This window comes from Triturus cristatus, chromosome 4_2 (genome assembly GCF_964204655.1).
Source record: "Triturus cristatus chromosome 4_2, aTriCri1.1, whole genome shotgun sequence".
Lineage (NCBI taxonomy): Eukaryota > Metazoa > Chordata > Amphibia > Caudata > Salamandridae > Triturus > Triturus cristatus.
The window spans coordinates 929322483-929343797 of record NC_140586.1 but is presented as its reverse complement, the minus strand read 5'-3'; the positions used below and the strand labels follow the sequence as shown (position 1 = coordinate 929343797).

Genomic DNA, 21315 nt, shown 5'->3' with positions numbered 1-21315 from the left:
AGGAGACTGTTCAAATTGCATTAAGTGGGTCGCTTCTTAAATACAAGAAAAATGTCTCGGGGCAACATTACACGAATATTTCTCATGCCCAACCCGGTATCCCAAACAGATAATAAATAAATATCAAACAATGATTAGTTGTGGGTTTTTCGGTATTCAATCAGGTCCTCTCGACAGTTTTTCATTCTTCGCCCGATCCTCTCCATCATAAAAATCGTATCCTTCCCATTGTAAAAGCCCAGAAGGAAAGGAGCAGTGCCAGGTGCAAAGGATTGAAATGTAGGATAAGAGGTGTTTATGGATCATAAACGGGCAGGGCAATCGTCTTCGGCCTTTCAGTCAGGACAACGGACACGAGAACCAGTATAGCAGGACTGGCCTCAGGCAAGGGAGGCAGCTTGATTCTGCCGAGTCATGCAGCGTCAGCCTTTCTCGGGCTCGAGCTTACGTGTCCTTAACAAGGTGATCTTGCCGGGGTCATCGTCCGTTCATTGACTATGTGAGGGCAAGAAACAAGATGGATGCCGTAACTAAAATGGATGCCGTGGTTTTTAGAGAGAATGCCCTAGTTTCCAGTGAATTCGTGCTGGTTGCGCAGCGAAAACACTGTCACGTATACAATGGATCATTTGCGGTTCATTGGTACCAAAATCGTGTCAGTACTATGATACCGAATCCACGGGTTCGGATCGCTACAGAACCTCAATGGGCAAGACACACGCCTCACAGGCTGGTAGAACGCCACCAGAGGAGCAGATAGCTACGCTAAGAAGGCCACAGAAAAGTCATACATGTATCTCAAAAACTGGGACTGGTTGTAATACTGGCCCTAACACCATTAGACAGTAGTCTGCGCATCATAACACCCACCAGTGAAAAGACACTAAGCAAATGGCAAATGCTGTGTAGGATAAAGACGCCTTATATAACACAAGCTCAAGGCAGGCGCGCACACATAAAGATATATGTTGAGTCTCAGGAGATGTGCTTCCGTCACTAGTCTCTCTGGCGCAATCGGTTAGCGCGTTTGGCTGTTACGCGAAAGGTTGGTGGTTCAAGCCCACCCAGGGACGTTTCCTTTTGCATGCATGAAGCACTTTAATAAAACATAGTAATGTGCCTTTGGTCTAGAGCTCCTGCTTGAGACCCTTTACCTGAACATTTCAATCCTCTGCGTTCTCTCTACACCTGCACTCAATTTCATCAATAGGATTGAAAACAAAAAGCCAAACCTTGTAATACAACCCTAGGCATATAAGGAGGTGGAAAAAAATCAAAAGGCTCACAACATCTGCTGATGTGACTCCAAAGGCAAGGACCTTGTGGCGCAACGGTAGCGCGTCTGACTCCAGAACAGAAGGTTGCGTGTTAAAATCACGTTGGGGTCACTAATTCCCGTTTTATGCCCCACTGAGTTCCCATATTTCATTTAGAAAGCAAAGTCAAAAGAAGGCAGCCTTGCATTGGCCGGGAATCGAACCCGGGCCTCACATGTGGCAGGCGAGAATTCTACCACTGAACCACCAATGCTTCACATGGGTAGCTTAGAGACAGAACTCTGTCCAAGACAGTGATGAGGCGCACGCACTCAAATTGCACACCTATGAACAAAGTGTGTGCAACAGACATTGGAATGCCAACGTTTCACATGATGATGGCAAGAATCAGATGCAGGAGACTATAAGTATGAATGTTTTTGCTGAGGTCACTGGCTTGGGACTAGTGTTGTGGTTATCAGGGCATGATGGCAGGCTGCTCCCAACAGAAGTGGCTCATAGAAGGCAGCCTCCAGATCACCAGCACTATTGTGTTTCAGATCATGTAACTGAACTCTCCTCCTTAAAAATCCTTCCCACTGTCTTTGCCAAATTCCCTGTCCTCCCCGAAATGCTGGGGTGAAACGGGCAGAGTTCTGCGCCCTGCGTCCCTAACGCGCTCCCAACGCGGCCTACAGCCCTGGTCGGGCTTAGACCACTGGGGCCTCTGGAGAGCAAGAGCTCCAGAAGCCTATGGTCAGGCCTATTGCACAGGCATTTTGTGCCTGGCCATTCCGGGATTGTTGTGTTTCAAGGCTCAGTCATCAATACTAATGTGATGGCTTTCTCTGAGAACCCTCATATCCCTGTCCTCCCAAGAGCCCGAGCTTTTATGTAAAATAAGGTGTGCACCTTGGGCCTTCCCCTTTGCGCTCTCTTCCCCCTCTCTTTCTCCAAAGCTGAGCTCTGCAGGTAAATGTATCTAACTGAGTGAGGGGCTAGGGAGGGCCTTGCCCAGCAGTCTTACAAAGCAAGAGTTCAGAGAAAGCCCCTGCTCTGGGAAGGAGACTCCGCTCACAGAGAAGACAAGTCTAACATGCCACAGTGAAGATTGGATGGGCAAGACACACGCCTGACAGGCTGGTAGAACACCACCAGAGGAGCAGATAGCTACGCTAAGAAGGTCACAGAAAAGTCATACATGTATCTCATACACTGGGACTGGTTGTAATACAGGCCCTAACACCATTAGACAGTAGTCTGTGCATCATAACACCCAACAGTGACAAGACACTAAGCAAATGGCAAATGCTGTGTAGGATAAAGACACCTTAAATAACACAAGCTCAAGGCAGGCGCGCACACATAAAGATATATGCTGAGTCTTAGGAGATATGCTTCTGTCACTAGTCTCTGTGGCGCAATCGGTTAGCGCATTTGGCTGTTAACCGAAAGGTTGGTGGTTCAAGCCCACCCAGGGATGTTTCGTTTTGCATGCATGACGCACTTTAATAAAACATAGTAATGTGCCTTTGGTCTAGAGCTCCTGCTTGAGACCCTTTACCTGAACATTTCAATCCTCTGCGTTCTCTCTGCACCTGCACTCAATTTCATCAATAGGATGGAAAACAAAAAGCCATACCTTGTAATACAACCCTAGGCATATTAGGAGGTGGGAAAAAATCAAAAGGCTCACAACATTTGCTGATGTGTCTCCAAAAGCAAGGACCTCGTGGCACAAAGGTAGCACGTCTGACTCCAGATCAGAAGGTTGCGTGTTCAAATCACGTCGGGGTCACTGTTTCCCATTTTATGCCCCACTGAGTTCCCATATTTCATTTAGAAAGCAAACTCAAAAGAAGGCAGCCTTGCATTGGCCGGGAATCGAACCCGGGCCTCCCGCGTGGCAGGCGAGAATTCTACAGATAGAGATAAGCGTGTATATATTAACCTCACTTCCATGGATAGAGTAATTTCACAGTTACACGCACATACACTCATCACACACTAGGGCCCATTTCACTAACATACGCTCAAATACTCTACCAGCATTAAACCTGTGGAAAGAAAACTCCTAAACACCCTGCATCTATATCGAGGTCGATAAGACCTGGTTATTGTAACTGCCCTGAAACATAGTCTAAACAATCTATACAATAATAATCAAAATAGAGTACTCAATAATTGACAAGAAATAATAACCAACACCGTATTCAAAATTATAATGCTTTATCTAAAATTAGTCAAAGAAAGTAAATCAGAATAAATCATTTTTCTCATAGTTACCTATTCTAGCTAAATGTCAGAACGGGTCAGGACAAGTCTCTCGGTAAAGTCTCTCAAGACGCAGTCCTCTCAGCAACGATCCTCACCAACGCAGATTCGGGAAGGAAAGGCAAAATGGCAAGTGGCAAAGACCCTCTCTAGGCTAACAATTTTTATAGGGATTCAAACAAAGGAAAGATACAAAAAATGTTCATCTCATCCGCTGAGTCTCCGAGCAAAAGCGAGAAGGAAAGGATGTAGTTTTGTTACATTTGAAAAATCTCCGCTCAGAAAAATCACAAAAATAAAAAGACAGAACAGGAACTAAACATTTCAAAAGTATCTTATTAACTTCCACACGTTTCCTCCGATGAGCTCAGAACTCAGAGTCTTTCTTTAAAGCTCCTTTGTTTTCCAAGGCTACCAAGGCTGTCGTCCCAGAGCATTTGGAGACAAGCCCAGAACTGCTGCTGTCCTCACGGAAAGTTTTAACCAGGCAAGGACTGTGGACAGATGACTCACATCCATCTTCAGCAAGGCCTTTTCATTTCAACCGCTTACTCGACACCAGGCTCTAGATGTCGACCATCTTTTTACTAGGCCTCAATAGGCCACAATAGACCATCTTAATTAAAAGAGACAAAAACAACGTTACCACAGCATAGTGATTAAACAGTGTTAACCCCACTAATACCTTATGTGTATGTAATTATCTAGCCTTTGCAACATAGAAAAGCATTAATTCAAAAGCGTTTCGTGCTTTAAAAATAAACAGCACTCAGCAACGTTTAAACATGAAAACATGCACGTTATTGTTAATAAGCACACATATGCGTTCCCACGTGTAATTCTCTCATGTTAAAACATACAGGTTGATCAGTATAAAACACTTACACAAAACAAATGATTAATAATTAACAATTAATAATTAATATGACAAATAGACAAGCCAGAGCTTCAAAAAACAATGAATTTTCAAACAGAAAACTCTGCTCTAGCAATCCCCCCTTTGGTGATTTTATCACCAAATAACCCCAAAAAAAAAAAAATTAGTGAAAATTTAGTCCCATTTTAGGAGAAATCGGAAATGTCTTTTTCTCCTTACACAACACTACACACCAGTCACTCTTTCATCATCCCTCTTTGTTTCTAAGTAGACACTCTCCCTCAATTCCTCTAATTCAATCTCTTGTGGTTCTCTTTTGAAAATTTTATTTCTCTTTTCAGGTTCTCTTTTAAATTTCTTTTTCCCTCCCCTGTTTTTACAACACAAACACACCAATCTTAGTATCAATAGAGCAACAATTATACAAGTTAAAGGAAACAATATCCTACCTATAATAGTACTACCTATTTTTGCAATAAATCTCTTAACAGCTATTACCTTATTAGCTAATTTAGTCCAGATACTTTCAGCTTCAAGTGGTACTAATTCTTCATGCAAATCAGTAATATTTTTGATATAGACCTTCAGGTCTTTGCTTTCGTCAGGAATGTAAGTGCAACAATGTTGAACTTTCAGCATTCCACAGACTCCACCCTCCTTGGCCAATAGAATATCAAGGGCAAGTCGATTTTGCATAGACATGGCACGTACGGCAATCAATTCCGTATTCACCAAATGAAACCCTCCAGCGGTATTTGTCGATAAGCGATCAACCACTGTTGACAGTTTCCGAATTCCATAAGCATTTAAAGAAATTCCCACTGCTGGAATTAAAGCACCAAAAATATCACCTACAATCTCTGACCAAGTTTCTCTCCTAAAACGCGTTAGTAAATTAATATGTTCTACATCTTCTATTTTATCTATATGAAAGATCTTTGGAAAAACCAGGCCCCATAACACGTGCCATACCAATGGTCAGGCAACTTGTAATAAGCCTTGTTCCCACAAACATAGTACACTCCTGGAAAAACTGTATCTTCTCCACCTCTGAAACCCCATCCTGTTGCAATGAAGTATGTATCATGACACTCACTAGTCCCAACAAAGTATGTATCATATTGGGATTTCCTTCTTGTAATGCACAGCTTACCCTTCTGTGGTGCATCTAGAGCTAAAGTTGAACTAGCCCCATTTCTCAACTCTTTTCCCATCTCAATGTCCCAAATTGTCTCACTCACTTCATATTTCCCTGCTTTCTCATGCATGCTCAATCTCCTTTCCTCTACCATATCTAGGAAAGCTTTCTCCTCTTCTTTCAGACTGCAAGTTAAATTATTCTTAAAAATGTAATCTAATGTTAATCCTTCTTTCTCAATAAAAATCTCACCAAACATGTTAGCTTCTTTAGCTGGATTCAGCTCTTTGTTCATTGGCAAGTGCCCAAAAATACTATCTCTGTTAGACATCTTATAATCTATTTTCCCTAACAAATAAAAAACACTACTTAAAACACTACAAGAAATTCCATACGTAGCTGGTAAATGGTGATAAGTAACACCCTCTGAAACGGATGCAGGTAATTGCATACAGACGTAGCAATCCCTGACTTCCATTGTTTTCACATATTCGTATAACAGCTTTGAAAAAACATTACTAGAAAAATTATTAATTGACCTATCTTTATGTACGTAAGTATTACTAATTAAACTCTTCTCTGCATTTGTCACATTCTCTGTTTGCTTCCCAAAGGTACTAAAAGTAACTAATAAAGCTAAAACACACCATAGTAGCACTAATAATCCAGTACAGCAGCAGCACATTCTACACCATCTTCTTAAGAAGGCACATCTATTTTGGTTATTCTCTATGTTAGCCATTTTACTACTTTGACCGTGTCTTTTGACTTAGCCTCTACTACTCCACTACTTGAGACTTTTAAATTCTGGATTACTTCAGACAATCATTTTCAATTTTCTTCTTCTTTCACTTTCTCCAAGTGATTTCTTCTGTTCACTCAATTTGGATATTCATCACTTTTTACTTCATTTTCTTCAACATCAAACTGTATTAAATCTCCAACGATATCCTCAGTATCCGACTTTTCATCAATATCAGTCAAGATTACTTTCAGGGGGAGGAGGAGCCAAGATGGCGACCGGAGCAGACGCTTGAGCGCCCGGCTCCGTCGGCCCTTGGCCTCGGACTATCATCCTGACTACTATCCTCGCCGATTTTCGAGGTGCAACGTGTGCGACGACGCGCTGAATGCGCCGCTGCCTTCCCGGAGTTTTAGCCCGCCCGGACGCCGGAGTTCTTGGTGCTTTTGTTCTCCGCATTGGACCCCTGCTCTATTGTGGCCTTGGCCGGCCCCCTGGAAGCTCCGCAGTTACCGGACCCGCTAGCGTAAACCTGAGCCCCGCGGTCCCGGTCCCACCTCACACCACGGACTGTCGCCGGATGAGCCGGGGGAGGGACGCCCGGACACCCCCTGCACCCCGCACCTGATGGGCTGGAGCTATAGGGTGGGCCCCGGTGCGGCGGGTCTCCTGCCCCGTTCTGTGGACCGCGCTGTGGGAGGCTGCAGACCCCCCTTTTTCTATTGCCTAGTCGGCTGCAAAGAGATCCCGAGGGAAGGGCAGTGACTGTTGGCTTTTCCCTGTTGCGGCGCAGACCGGAGGGGAATTGCCTCCTTCCTACGACCCCCCCCCGGCCACTGTACCGTTCTGCGGTAAAACATGGCGTTGATTGCCTGCTCGCGGCTGGGGGATGCTACTCCGGTCTCGCCCGCTGCCCGCTTCGCCCTCCCTCTACCAGACACCAGCTCCATAATGCCGTCCCGGATTGCTACCGATGTGGGGGCGCAGCCTCCGCTGACATGCGGCTCCATGCTGGCTGCCCTGCGGGACTTTCGTCTACAAATGTGTCTTGGTTTGCAGGCGCTGAGTGAGCGGTTTGACTCCATACTGTCGGCTGCGGGTCGTGAGCGCCCCGTTTGTCATCAACAAGGAGTGGGTCTGCCAGTGCTTTTGTCCTCTTGCGGGGACGCAATGGCTGTTTATGATCGTGCTACACTGGTGCCTGCATCTGGCTTTACCGGCACCCAGGATCAATCGCTCTCCAGCTCAATTGCGGATACTTTGTCTCCCCGTTCATTGCCGCCTGCTTCGTTGTTGCCTGCCTCACCGTGCCCGCAGGGGTATCCAGCAGAGCGACACCTGACGTCCTCGAGGAACCGTTCACGGTGGCCTACTGCTTCTTTTCTGTGGAACTCCTGTACTTTACATGCCAGGTCTGGACTTTATGTGGTGCACAAGGGGACCTCAATAGATGGTCGGCGGCCATTTTGTGACTCTACTTCACCATCCTCTCCCAAGCGGCCATATTGTCTTTGTCTGCACGGGGTGCGGGGCCTTCATGCAGGGGCGGGTGTAATCTTAAGCCCGCGATCGGGCCAGGGCTAAACTGATTTATATCGACATGGTTTCACGGATGGGCTGGACTGGGATTGGAACTGTTTGCATATGTTGTGCGCACTCGTCGCGGTTTGTCCGCCTTCATTTAAATTGTTGTGACACTTTATCTTCCCACGACCGCTTTTGGCGTAGTGGGTTCTCAGTGTGTGGCGGCCATAGTTGGCCGATGGTTTCGGGCGCTCTGGGGTAACGTAGGCTCCTCCCCACTTATCTCTCTGTTCTCTTATTTTTCTTTACTCTATTCCTACTTTCTCTCTTGTCTATATTTCGGGTTCATTGGGCGACAGGCACTATGCCGGGGGGGGGGCAGGCCGTAGCCTCCGCATTGGTGTAGGGTGGGGGGGTAATTCACTGTTTCTACTTAGTTCTATGGGCCTTTTTCTTTTATGTCTCTGCGCTATACTTGTTTCGATTCGGGGTCCGGGTGTGGGGTGGATTGAGTGGGGGCGGCTCTGGAGGGGTGCATATTCAATCATGTGACTATCCTGTTATATAGCTGCATCGCCTCACTGCCTGAGATTTTCCTTCCATGACCGTTTTAATGATGCTGCTGCTCTCCCGTGTGGTGAAGCTATCTTGCGGACTCGAATCTCCTTGGTTCTTATTCTTTACTGATTTTTTCCCTGATAAAATTATTTTGAAAACCTTAAAATTAACCTTCACTTCTCCTTCCCCTGGTGTCAAGGATCTCTCCAGTTTATACCTCATGACTCGTTGCTAATCTTGACCGTGGATGCGCAGGGGATGTAATGTTTGTACCAGTGCTTAACTGTATCGTGGCCGGCCTGACGGTTGTAGGCCCGTATTTGTTATTTTCATACGCACAAATAAAGGTTTTAAAAAAAAAAAAAAAAAAAAAAAAAAAGATTACTTTCAGGATTTCACCAGTATCTTCCTCAACCACTTCTGGTACGGTCTCCTCTGGATTTCCTTGACTTTCTGTCTCTTCACCTTCAGACAGTGCCACGTACGTCCATTCCGGCGACCTATACTTCTGGTCAGGTTTTCTTATTCTTTTGATCTCTTCTGGTTCTTTTGACACTTTTCTCTTTTCACCTCTTGCTTGATTTTGACTCGTCACCTCCTTCACTTGTTCAGCTTTCGAGTCATTTGCTCTTATCACTCTGTATCTCAGCCTCTTTATTCTGTTGTTAGGCCAAAGATCTCCTCTCACAACCTTTTTCGATCTTGTTCCTGTATTGTTTCTTTCTCCAATCCAAGTTCTCTTTCTCAGAACTCGACCCTCTGATTTCTCATTTCCACTTTCATCCGATTCTGTTTCAAATGCCTCTGATTCTTCAGCAGTTTTCTTTTGCTCCACAGTCTTTTTCACCACTGTTTGAGACTTCCCTACTTCTGTCCCTCCTCGGGTCTCCGACATGCAATCTTCTTGCTGTCTACTTGTCCCTTCACCTAGCTTGTCAAGAATGTTCCCTACACCTCCTCGGGGGTCTTCCGCAATCTGTCCCTCTCTATCTTCTTCCGACCCTACTTCTTCAAGTGTAATCTCAAGTGGTTCTTCAATCTGCTCCTCTTCTGATTCAGGAGTAGTCTTTGTGGAATTACTCTTTCCTTTTCTTTTTCCTTCACTGCTTTTCAGAACTTCAGGCTTTCTCACAGAATCTGATCTCTTCTCTGATACTCTCAGTGGTTCACTTGAAGCTTTTTCTGCTTCTTTTCTCACTGGTTCTGTATCTTCATCATCACTGGAATCTGACTCTTCAAAATACTCCTTACCAGTCCCATTCTTTGGGTTTGGAACTCTCAGAGTATGACTCGCATGTACCCAGTTTTTCACTCCAGCACACTTTACTGCAGTTGTCGTAGTCAGAATAACTTGTCTTGGCCTTCCCCACCTTGGAACCAAGCAATTTCTTCTTCTGTGCACCTTAATCCTCACCCAGTCCCCTGGACTCAGATCATGAGCTTGCTTCTTCTCAAGTGTGGTAGCTTCTTCTCCAACCTGGTGAAACACAGAATGAACTGCGTCAGCCAGGCCTTTACAGTAATCCAAAATCATGTCATCAGTTATTGTCATCAACTTATTGACAGGTACATATGCATGTCGCATTGCACGTCTCATGATTATCTCGTGCGGACTTAAACCAGTAGTTCTATCTGGAGTAGATCTGATAGTCATCAGCACTAGAGGCAAAACATCGGGCCATTTCATACCAGTGGCTAAACACATCTTACCAATCCTGTTCTTGATCGTGCCATTAATCTGCTCAACCACACCAGAAAACTCTGGTCGGTATGCACAATGTAGCTTCTGCTGTATGCTTAATGCTTCACAAATCAAACTCATGAGTTCATTATAGAAGTGTCCACCTCTATCAGACTCAATCGTTACTGGAAACCCGTACCTAGGAATCAACTCTCTTAACAGTAACTTTGCCACTGTTATTCCATCATTTCTCCTAGTCGGATAGGCCTCCACCCATCTTGAAAACAAACAGACTACCACTAGAACATACCTCAGTCTGTTCACTTGGGGCATTTCAATGAAATCAATCTGCATTCTTGTAAAAGGACCTCCTTCTCTGCCTATTGTTCCCAGACTCACCACTGTCTTTTTCCCAGTGTTGAACTGCTGGCAAATCAAACATCTTTGACAGATGCTCTCTGCAATTGTCCTGAACTTTGCATTGTACCAGGTCTGCTTGAACGACCTAATCATCGCGTCCCTCCCCAAATGTCCCTGGCCATGATACATTCTTGCCATTGACGACAAAATGGAGTTCGGCATTACTGGTCTGCCATCTCTATAGACCCAAACAAGGTCTGTTTCTCTTGGGGCACATCCTGCCTTAATCCAGTCTTTCTTCTCTTCCTCTCCTGCCTCATCCTGCAACTGTTTCACTTCATCCCATGTCTCTAAGACATTAGTAAACATCACAGAACAAAAAGACATTTCACTTTCTCGTTCCCGATTAATGGACTGGTTTGTTTTTGCACAGTATTGCGCAATGTCATTGGCATACCTATTGCCAACTGTCACAAAATCCTTTCCTTGTCCATGAGCAGCACACTTTACAACTGCTAACTCTTTAGGTAACTGTATTGCCTCAAGTAATTTCCCAATCGCTTCAGCATTCTTTATTGGAGTCCCACTCGACGTCAAGAAACCTCTTTGCAGCCAAAGTTGGCCAAAATCATGCACAACTCCAAATCCATACTGACTATCAGTAATCACAGTCGTTCTCAAATCTTTCCCAATTTCACAAGCTTTTGTTAACGCCACCAATTCAGCAACTTGCGCAGATTTCACTCCTTTCAATGGTGATGCTTCCATAACCTCTGAAACTTTACACACCGCATATGCTGCACATAGCACACCCTCATCATTCCTCAGGCATGATCCATCCACAAACAACACATGATCACTCTCATGTAAGGGAAGATCCCTTATGTCTGGTCTCGGTTTTGTACAGTAATCAAGCACATCCAAACAATTATGATCATCTTCTGTCTTCACACCCACATTTTCAATATCCGGCAACAATGTCGCTGGATTCACATTCACACATCTCTCAAGAGTCACATTTGATGCTCCCAGAATCACTTTCTCATATTTAGTCAGCCGACTATGTGACATGTACTGGGTTCTGCTTCTTGTCAAAAGAATTGCCACATTGTGAGGTACGAATACCCTTACAGGATATCCCATTATGATCCCCTCACTCTGTTCCAGGCTTCTGCATGTTGCAGCCACAGATTTCAAACAACCCGGTAAACTTACAGCTACAGGGTCAAGTGTTGATGAGAAGTACGCAATAGGCCTTCTCAGTAATCCGTGTTTCTGAATTAACACTGAAAGTGCACATCCATTTCTCTCACTGCAGTACAGTTCAAACTCCTTCTCATAGTCAGGCATACCCAAAGCTGGAGCTTCGCACATTCTACTTTTCAGCTCCTCAAATGCTGCCATTTGTTCTGCATCTAGTTCCAATGGGTCTGTCATCTCACTTTTTGTCAGCTTAATCAGTGGCTTTGCTATCAGGGAAAAATTAATTATCCACTGACGACAATAACCCACCATACCCAGGAACATTCTCACTTCCCTCTGGGTTTTTGGGGCTTTCATTCCCCTGATGATTTTGATCCTGTCATCAGTCACCTTTCTCAGACCTTTTTCAATATTGTGTCCAAGATAATGCACCTCTTTCTTACAGAATTGCAATTTAGCTGGAGATACTTTTAACCCTCCATCTGCCAGATGATTCAGTAAAGCTATAGTATCTACTTCACAAGCTTCACGTGTCTTTGATGCCACAAGTAGGTCATCAATATACTGCACTAGTACTGAGTTTTCAGGCATGATCAAGCTCTCTAATGATCTTTTCAATAACTGATTGAATATCGAAGGACTCTCTGTATACCCCTGTGGGATACGACACCATGCTAAAATACGCTGGCCAAACCTAAATGCAAAAATCGGCTGGCTGTCATGATGCAATGGAATTGAAAAGAACGCATGACACAAATCAATCACTGTATACCACTCAGCATCATGTGGAATCTGATACAAAATCACTGATGGATTTGGCACAATAGGACAACATGCCATCACAATTTGATTAATTTTTCTCAAATCCTGTACAATCCTAAATTTCCCATTTGGCTTTTTCAACCCCATTATCGGTGAGTTACACGGACTACTCAGTAGTTCTCTCAGAACTCCCTGCTGAATCATTTTCTCAATTATAGGAGTTATTCCTTCAATTATTTCTGGTGTCATTTTGTACTGAGGAATGTTAGGATACGTAATTCCCTCTTTCACTGAAATTTTCACAGGATCTACATTATTCATCAATCCCACATCCTCTCCAGTAAAATCCCAAACTGTCCTTTTCACTGTGTCTCTCAGTTCTCGAGGCAGATCCTCCGGATCAAACACTGCAAATGCACCAATTAACTCACTTTCTCTATTTTGTAGAGTCACTCGGTACAAAACATCCTCATCTGGTGTCTCAAAGGCTATTCCATCCGGTGTACAAAAAATTGTACAATTCATCTTGCACAATAGGTCCCTACCTAACAGGTTCACTGGACTAGTGGCACAAACAATAAACCTGTGCATGTCTGAAAATGTCCCTATCTGCACCCTTACTGGTTCAGTAAGACGTGTCCTGATTTGTGTATTGGCTACACCAACTACTTGGATTACTTCATCCGAGAGAGGAAGATTTCTAATATCTGTTGACCTGACAGTTGATCTTGTCGCACCTGTGTCTACTAAAAAAGTAACACTTTCCTCATTTATTTTCCCATCCACAAATGGTCCTGCCTGGTCTATTTCTAGAGTTGCACCAAGTATGCACTCTTCCTCCTCTCTTCGGCACCGTCAATAATCACCCTCAGACTCACTCCCTTCATTCTTTAACAAGTACTGTTGTACCTGGTTAGAACGCCTTGGTTTGTTTACCTGTTCATCATTGTAGAATCCTGAATCCTGATTATACTTTTGTGACCCTCTATTCTGCGGCAAGGGCGGTTTTGGCTCTTGACTCTGCTGTCTCACAACTTTCTGTTGTTGCTGCTGTTGATTATTTCCTTCGTTCTGCACCTGTTGATTTAAGGGTTTACCCTCGTTATTCACTAATGGTGGATTAGTGCATTCAGACCTCCAATGTCCCAGTTGGCCACAGTTGTGACATGGGAACTTCTTCTTTGATTCTTCAAGATTCCCCTTTCCTTCTCCTGCATATCTAGGTCTATTCCCTGCATTATTTCCTGCATTATTCGCTTGTTCCACCAACTGTGCTTCCTGTCTTTCCGCAACCTTCACTTGCGCCCACATTGCTTTCTCTTTCAGCTTTCTTTGTTTTGCTTCAATTTCATCACTGAAGTATTTTGCATGTCTCAGAATCTCATCTATTTTCTTACTCTGCCAATCCACTGTGTGCTCACGAATTCTCTCACTAATCTCAGGTCTCAGGCCATATACAAATCTGTATACAAAATGACTCAAATCTTTGTCACCCAGGTGCTCATCTCCACTGAATTGTTTAAAAGCCAGTATCAGCCTTTCGTAAAAAGCATGAACTGATTCCTTTGCTTCCTGTTGTGTTCGATCTATTTTAACCCAGTCTGTCTCTTTTGCAGGTACCTTACTCTTCAGGTAAACCATCACCTGATCATACTTTCTCATTACTTCTGGATCTGGTGCTCCTGTTCTTGGATCTCTTGGATATTCCTCAGTAGGCCAACTCACAACTATTTTATACTCAGTCCACAAGTCTGCTGGAACAATTATATCAAACAGACTATTCAGGTCAACCCACAGCACTTTTGACAATTTCACAAACCTATCTACCTGCCTATACCATTCGACGGGCTTTTCTCTCAATCGAGGGAAATCATTCGTAAATGATAAAATATCCTGTCTGGTCCATGGAACATGTACATATCGTCCTCCAGGTATTTCTCTCATAGGATAATTATCCACTGATTTCTCTTTTTCTCTCACTGGAAATGCTGAATAAGTTCTATCTCCAGATTCTTCTCTTTTCTTGTACCACCTATCTTTCCACTTTTCTACGTCTCCCCATCTTCGCAATAATGCGACCATTTCCTTAATCTGTCCTGTTCTACCTGTACCATTCATATTCTCTATGTCCTTGTCCGTGAAGTCCATCCTATAAGTTTTCTGCAAAGCCTTCACTTTGTCAATGTCAACTCCCTGTTCATTCGCTATTGCTCTTAACCTGTCATGTGTATTTCTCGCTCTCCAGGTAATATTCTTGCACATGAATAACAACTCATCTTCAGGACGATTTTTAAGAATCTCTGTTGGAACTGTCCCTACTACAAGCTCTTCTAATTCCACACGTAACCTAGCCACATCAACTACTTGTGAATCTTTATCCTTTTTCTGAAGAACCTTCATCCATTCATTCAAATCTTCAGCTGTGATTTCTGTAGTTTTTCTCACTGGAACCACTTTCTTTTGTGCCTCTAAAATCGGCATCCCTGAACAACTAGCTTCACTAGCATCCAGTCCTTCACTACATGTGTCATGTCTGGATTGTCTCAGATCACTATTTTCTGTCCTTCTTCCTGAATCTCCGGAGGGACCAGCTGAACTTGTTAACTTATTCTCAACATATGGAATCACCAAACCATTTTCACCTGTCCTCTGCTTATCAAACACAGGCATAACCGGACCTATAGTTACAGGCACCGTAACAGCTTCCAGATTCTTTGTTAACTCCCTAATCTTTTCAGTCAGCTCTGTTGTAGTTCTGGCTAGTTCTCTTGTATTTCAGTCAGCACCTTGATTCTCTCTCTCCCTGAAAGGATTACCACTTCTTAACTCAGGTGTCACATTTTCAATGTTACTCACTATATCTCTTATCGGAGAAACAATTGGTGTACTCTCGTCTGGTTCTGGTCTATATGGAGGTGGTCTCTTGTAAATCATGTCATTCAAGACCTCATCCTCATATTCATTAACTCCATATCTTCTCATTTCTGACTCAGGAACCCTTTCTGCTCCCCCTTCAACTGTTCTCATCGGATATAATCCCTCTGACATACTAGCATCTCGCCATCTTTTCATTCGATCATGATGAGTTTCACGATCATGTCTCCTCCCAAACATATACCTATAATGTCCTCCAGACCTCTGCTTTTCTCGTTCATGTACTTCCTCTTCCCATTCCACTAAAGCCTCAAACTGTGTCGGCCTTGGTTTTGGGTCAAGACATAACATCTTTTCCCGTAAATTTCTCAACACGGCCAGATTAAATGAACCATGTTCTGGAAATGCTAGAACACCATCCTCTTTGGTATACCTAACCCAATTTTCCAACCATATACAGGTATGATACCCATATTTTGCAGCCATGAAGGATGCAGGTGTTTTCGCTGGAGGTAACAATTCACCCTCTCTCGTCTTAACATCTTTATCCTTGTCAAACCACTTTTTAATTTTTCCAAAGAATGTCTTCTTCTTTTTCTCTTCTTGGTAATACATTTTAGCGCTTACTAAACTTTCTAATCCCTTCCGTATTATAAATATACAATACGAATTTTCAACCAATAACAGCGCGACTCACACTAACGCACCAATCCTGGAGCGTCTACGTCACTAGAATAGCTCTTCCAATCCTTGCGCGGCTCACACCAATGCACCAATCCCAGCGCAAACTCTATTCTGATCCACTATCCAATCAGAGCGCGGTCTGTTTGACGTCAGCAGTCGCTGCAGTCGCCTGTCTCCTGTCTCCTGTCACTCGTCTACCCCTCCTTTACAAAATCTCTCAGTAGACTTCGTGTCAAAATTTTTACAAAATCTATTAGTTACAACATAAATACATCTCCATTGTCTGCTTCGCTAACCACAGAATAGTAAAGAAAATCTATTTCTCAAGAGTCAACAACTTTCATACATCCCTTAACTGTTTCCTCTAGGACTTGTCCAAAGAGTCTTACAATCAATTAAATGTATAAGCATTCACGCACATTCATACAAGAAAATATAGTACATGCACACAGAATCCTGCTTCCCGAGAACAGCGAACAATCTGTCCCACTACAGAATTATAGCACACATTAACAAAAAACCAAGCAGCTTACCTCTGCCCAGTTCCTCAAACAAGCTCAGAGAATACCTATTACTCCTCCCGCGATAAGCTTTAACGGCGAACCTTACGGATCCCTGGGACTTAAGACCAGAGATTCACAGATAACCTTCGCTACCATACGCACACCTTATATACCAGAAATATCTAACAGTAACATACGACAATGTCACTATTTCCGAACCCAGACAATGTGACGCGCAACTTCAATTGTCACACGTTTTTTCCTTACAATCCCGTCTTTCCCGAGAGCAGCATATATACTTCCCTCTGCCCTACTACGGAACTGCTACTAGCTCCCAAATTCCAGAAGAACTACATATAACTCAACATGACGACTCCAACATATAGTATTAGTACATATACCAACATCAATCAATAATCAATAATCAATAAGCTAATGTACAAGCAATCTTATCAGATCAAGACAATCATCAATAACCATCACAACTCTGCTACCAGGAAATTGATAGAGATCAGGGTGTATATATTAACCTCACTTCCACGGATAGAGTAATTTCACAGTTACACGCACATACACTCATCACACACTAGGGCCCATTTCACTAACATACGCTCAAATACTCTACCAGCATTAAACCTGTGGAAAGAAAACTCCTAAACACCCTGCATCTATATCGAGGTCGATAAGACCTGGTTATTGTAACTGCCCTGAAACATAGTCTAAACAATCTATACAATAATAATCAAAATAGAGTACTCAATAATTGACAAGAAATAATAACCAACACCGTATTCAAAATTATAATGCTTTATCTAAAATTAGTCAAAGAAAGTAAATCAGAATAAATCATTTTTCTCATAGTTACCTATTCTAGCTAAATGTCAGAACGGGTCAGGACAAGTCTCTCGGTAAAGTCTCTCAAGACGCAGTCCTCTCAGCAACGATCCTCACCAACGCAGATTCGGGAAGGAAAGGCAAAATGGCAAGTGGCAAAGACCCTCTCTAGGCTAACAATTTTTATAGGGATTCAAACAAAGGAAAGATACAAAAAATGTTCATCTCATCCGCTGAGTCTCCGAGCAAAAGCGAGAAGGAAAGGATGTAGTTTCGTTACATTTGAAAAATCTCCGCTCAGAAAAATCACAAAAATAAAAAGACAGAACAGGAACTAAACATTTCAAAAGTATCTTATTAACTTCCACACGTTTCCTCCGATGAGCTCAGAACTCAGAGTCTTTCTTTAAAGCTCCTTTGTTTTCCAAGGCTACCAAGGCTGTCGTCCTAGAGCATTTGGAGACAAGCCCAGAACTGCTGCTGTCCTCACGGAAAGTTTTAGCCAGGCAAGGACTGTGGACAGATGACTCACATTCATCTTCAGCAAGGCCTTTTCATTTCAACCGCTTACTCGACACCAGGCTCTAGATGTCGACCATCTTTTTACTAGGCCTCAATAGGCCACAATAGACCATCTTAATTAAAAGAGACAAAAACAACGTTACCACAGCATAGTGATTAAACAGTGTTAACCCCACTAATACCTTATGTGTATGTAATTATCTAGCCTTTGCAACATAGAAAAGCATTAATTCAAAAGCGTTTCGTGCTTTAAAAATAAACAGCACTCAGCAACGTTTAAACATGAAAACATGCACGTTATTGTTAATAAGCACACATATGCGTTCCCACGTGTAATTCTCTCATGTTAAAACATACAGGTTGATCAGTATAAAACACTTACACAAAACAAATGATTAATAATTAACAATTAATAATTAATATGACAAATAGACAAGCCAGAGCTTCAAAAACCAATGAATTTTCAAACAGAAAACTCTGCTCTAGCACTACCACTGAACCACCAATGCTTCACATTGGTTAGCTTAGAGACAGAGCTCTGTCCAAGACAGTGATGAGGTGCACACACTCAAATTGCACAGCTATGAACAAAGTGTGTGCAACAGACATTGGAATGCCAACCTTTCACATGATGGCAAGAATTGCGATTCTCCTATTACCATGACCAGAGAATCTGGATTTCATTAAAGACACGGAGGCTGACATTATGCATTATCTTTTAATGCAACTTCAAGTACAGCCGCCACTTAGTAGTTACATCACAAAGAAAACATCTAGAACAACAAGTGTATCCAGGCAACGGCAGCACAAGGATCAGCCTCTTTTAAATGCAATGAAAAACAAGAAAGAAGAAGAAAAACTTCCTTCGTGGCAACGAAGTCCAAAAGTTGGTGACATCCAAAAGATCAATCCATGGAACAGAGTAGGCGGGTAACTGCAATCCAGTCAAGACGAATTATCTGAAAAGGTAAATAAAATTAGGAAAGGTACTTATCACCCTATGAAGGGGAAAGAAAACAATGGATGTTAAAGATAGCATAAACCACAGTCAAAATTGCTAATCAAGATTAAAGATAGCATAAACCACAATCAAGATTAAAGATAGCATAAACCACAAAGGCAATAGTAGTCAAAATTGGAAAACGAAAGAGTAATATAATAAAAAAAAGCATTATATAATGCAAATAAACAAGAGGCTAAATTCCACTCCGGGAAGGGAGGGGTGGGATAATGTCAGCCTCCGTGTCTTTAATGAAATCCAGATTCTCTGGTCATGGTAATAGGAGAATCGCAATTTCATTACAAGACCGGAGGCTGCCATTATGCATGTTGGTAGTCAGAGAGAATTACATCTGACCTGTGTTCGACAGGTTTGCAGTAATGTCTTGCAAAGGTAAAGGAGCTTGACCAATCAGCTGCTTTAAGGATGTCGTCTAATTTGGCTCCTTTCCAAAAGGACTGACTAGCCATAGCTCCCCTTAAGGAATGAGCTTGAAATCTAGATAGATCGATGCCTGCCAATTGCATAGCTAATTTAACCCATCTAGCTATTGTAGAAGAAGAAACAGGTTTAAAGGGTCTGACGAAAGAAAGTAGGAGTTGGGTCACGCCAGAAGAGCGAAGAGGGATAGTTCTTAGGTCATATTCTCTCATGCAGTCAACTACACATAACTTCTTACAAGAGTCAAATCTAGGGTAAAAAATCATATCAGACATTGTTTTAGTTCTTCTAAGAATATCGAATCTGACGCCGAAGGCATCATAGGATCTGTTGGATACCTCTAAGGCTTTAACATCCGAGACCCTACGGCAGGAAATAAGACAAAGGAGGGAAGCTAGTTTGATAGAGAGAAATTTGTTGCTTAACAGACTATTATCCGGCCAATTACAAAAAAGGTCAAGAAGCAGTCTTACGTCCCAAAGCGAGTCATATTTAGGTTTTGGAGGTCTCTTAAGTCTGATACTTTTCATTACTCTACAAATGATTGGGTTTTTGCCAATGGATCGACCATTAAGGAGGGAATGACCAGCGGAAACGGCCGACCTATAACAGTTAATGGATCTGTAGGAAAGACCTCTGTCAAATTGTTCTACCAGGAAATTGGTTACATGCACAATAGGGGCCTCCACGGAATCCAGGTTCCTTTCCATGCACCAACGAACCCATCTTTTCCAGATTCCGTTGTACCTAGAATGGGTACCGGGTGCCCAGGAATCCTGGAGGAGAGAAGAAGCTTGCGCCGAAAGTCCAGTGATTTTGTTGGCTCGCCTGACACTTTCCAGGCAAGAAGGTTCAAAGTCCCATTCAGAACAAGGGGATGATCGAAATCGTTTCTGTCCTTTAGGAGGTCTGGAGCAGCTGGGAGTAGAAAGGGTTTTTCGTAAGCTAATTCCAATGTTGACGGGAACCAAGCTTGGGACGGCCAAAACGGCGTTACCAGGACTATTGATGATCGTTCTGTCCTCAACTTCTGGAGGACACGCTGGATCAATGCAAAGGGGGGAAAGGCATATCCCCGAAGGTCCTTCCAGAGTTGGAGAAAGGCATTCACTGCTAGGGCCCCCGGGTCTGGGAGCCAGCTGAAATAACTTGGGAGTTGTGTTGTGAGTCTGCTTGCGAAGAGGTTTATTTCTAGAGGACCCCAAATAAGGTTTAGATTGTTGAATATTATTGGATTTAATTTCCAATCGGTGTGATCTACGAGGAACCTTGAATTCCAATCCGCACAGACATTTTTTAGGCCGGGTAGGTATTCTGCTTTTATAGAAATTTGGTGTTTTAGACAAAACATCCATAATTCCTTGGCCAGGTTGGAGAGGTCCGGAGACCTTGTTCCTCCTAGGCGATTTATATAAGCAACGGCCGATATGTTGTCCATTTTGAGGAGGACTGACTTCCCTTGAAGGGATTCCCTGAAGCTCATTCGGGCATAAAGACCAGCGGTAAGTTCCAGGAAGTTTATATGGAGGCAGCTCTCCGAATAAGACCATGAACCCCCGGTGCTCTGGTTCTGAAAACAGGCACCCCAGTCATGAAGGCTTGCATCCGATTCCAGAATCAGGTCCGGTGAAGTCCCAAAAATGGCCTTTCCGTTCCATGCGTCCAAATTCTCCAGCCACCAAGAGAGTTCCTCCTTGGACTCTGGGACCAGATGAATTTGGTCTCCGTACCAAAGTCCGGAACGTAGGGCACTCCCTTTGAGTCTCTGGAGAGCTCGGTAATAAAGAGGGCCAGGGAAGATGGCCTGGATAGATGATGAGAGGAGGCCCAGAAGTCTGGCTAGCTCCCGCAAGGTTAGGAGGTTTGACTTTAGGACGTGGCGTATTTCCTTGCGAATCTTCGATATCTTTTTCCGAGGGAGTAAAAGCATGGACTTCACGGTGTCTACCGTGAAGCCAAGGAATTCTAGAGATCTGGAGGGAGTCATGATGGACTTCTCCCTGTTTATAATAAACCCTGTGCTTGCTATCAAATCCACGGTAGATTTTAAGTCCTTCAGGATCTGTGAGTTGTCTTGGGACA

At 43.3% G+C, this 21315-nt stretch overlaps 1 non-coding gene across 1 annotated transcript; it reads left to right on the top strand.

Annotated features, from left to right (window-relative positions):
* The first annotated feature begins 2665 nt into the window (after positions 1–2665).
* On the top strand, positions 2666–2739 carry TRNAN-GUU (transfer RNA asparagine (anticodon GUU)). The gene has a single exon. It is a non-coding gene; the product is annotated as a tRNA-Asn (tRNA).
* The last annotated feature ends 18576 nt before the right edge of the window (positions 2740–21315 follow it).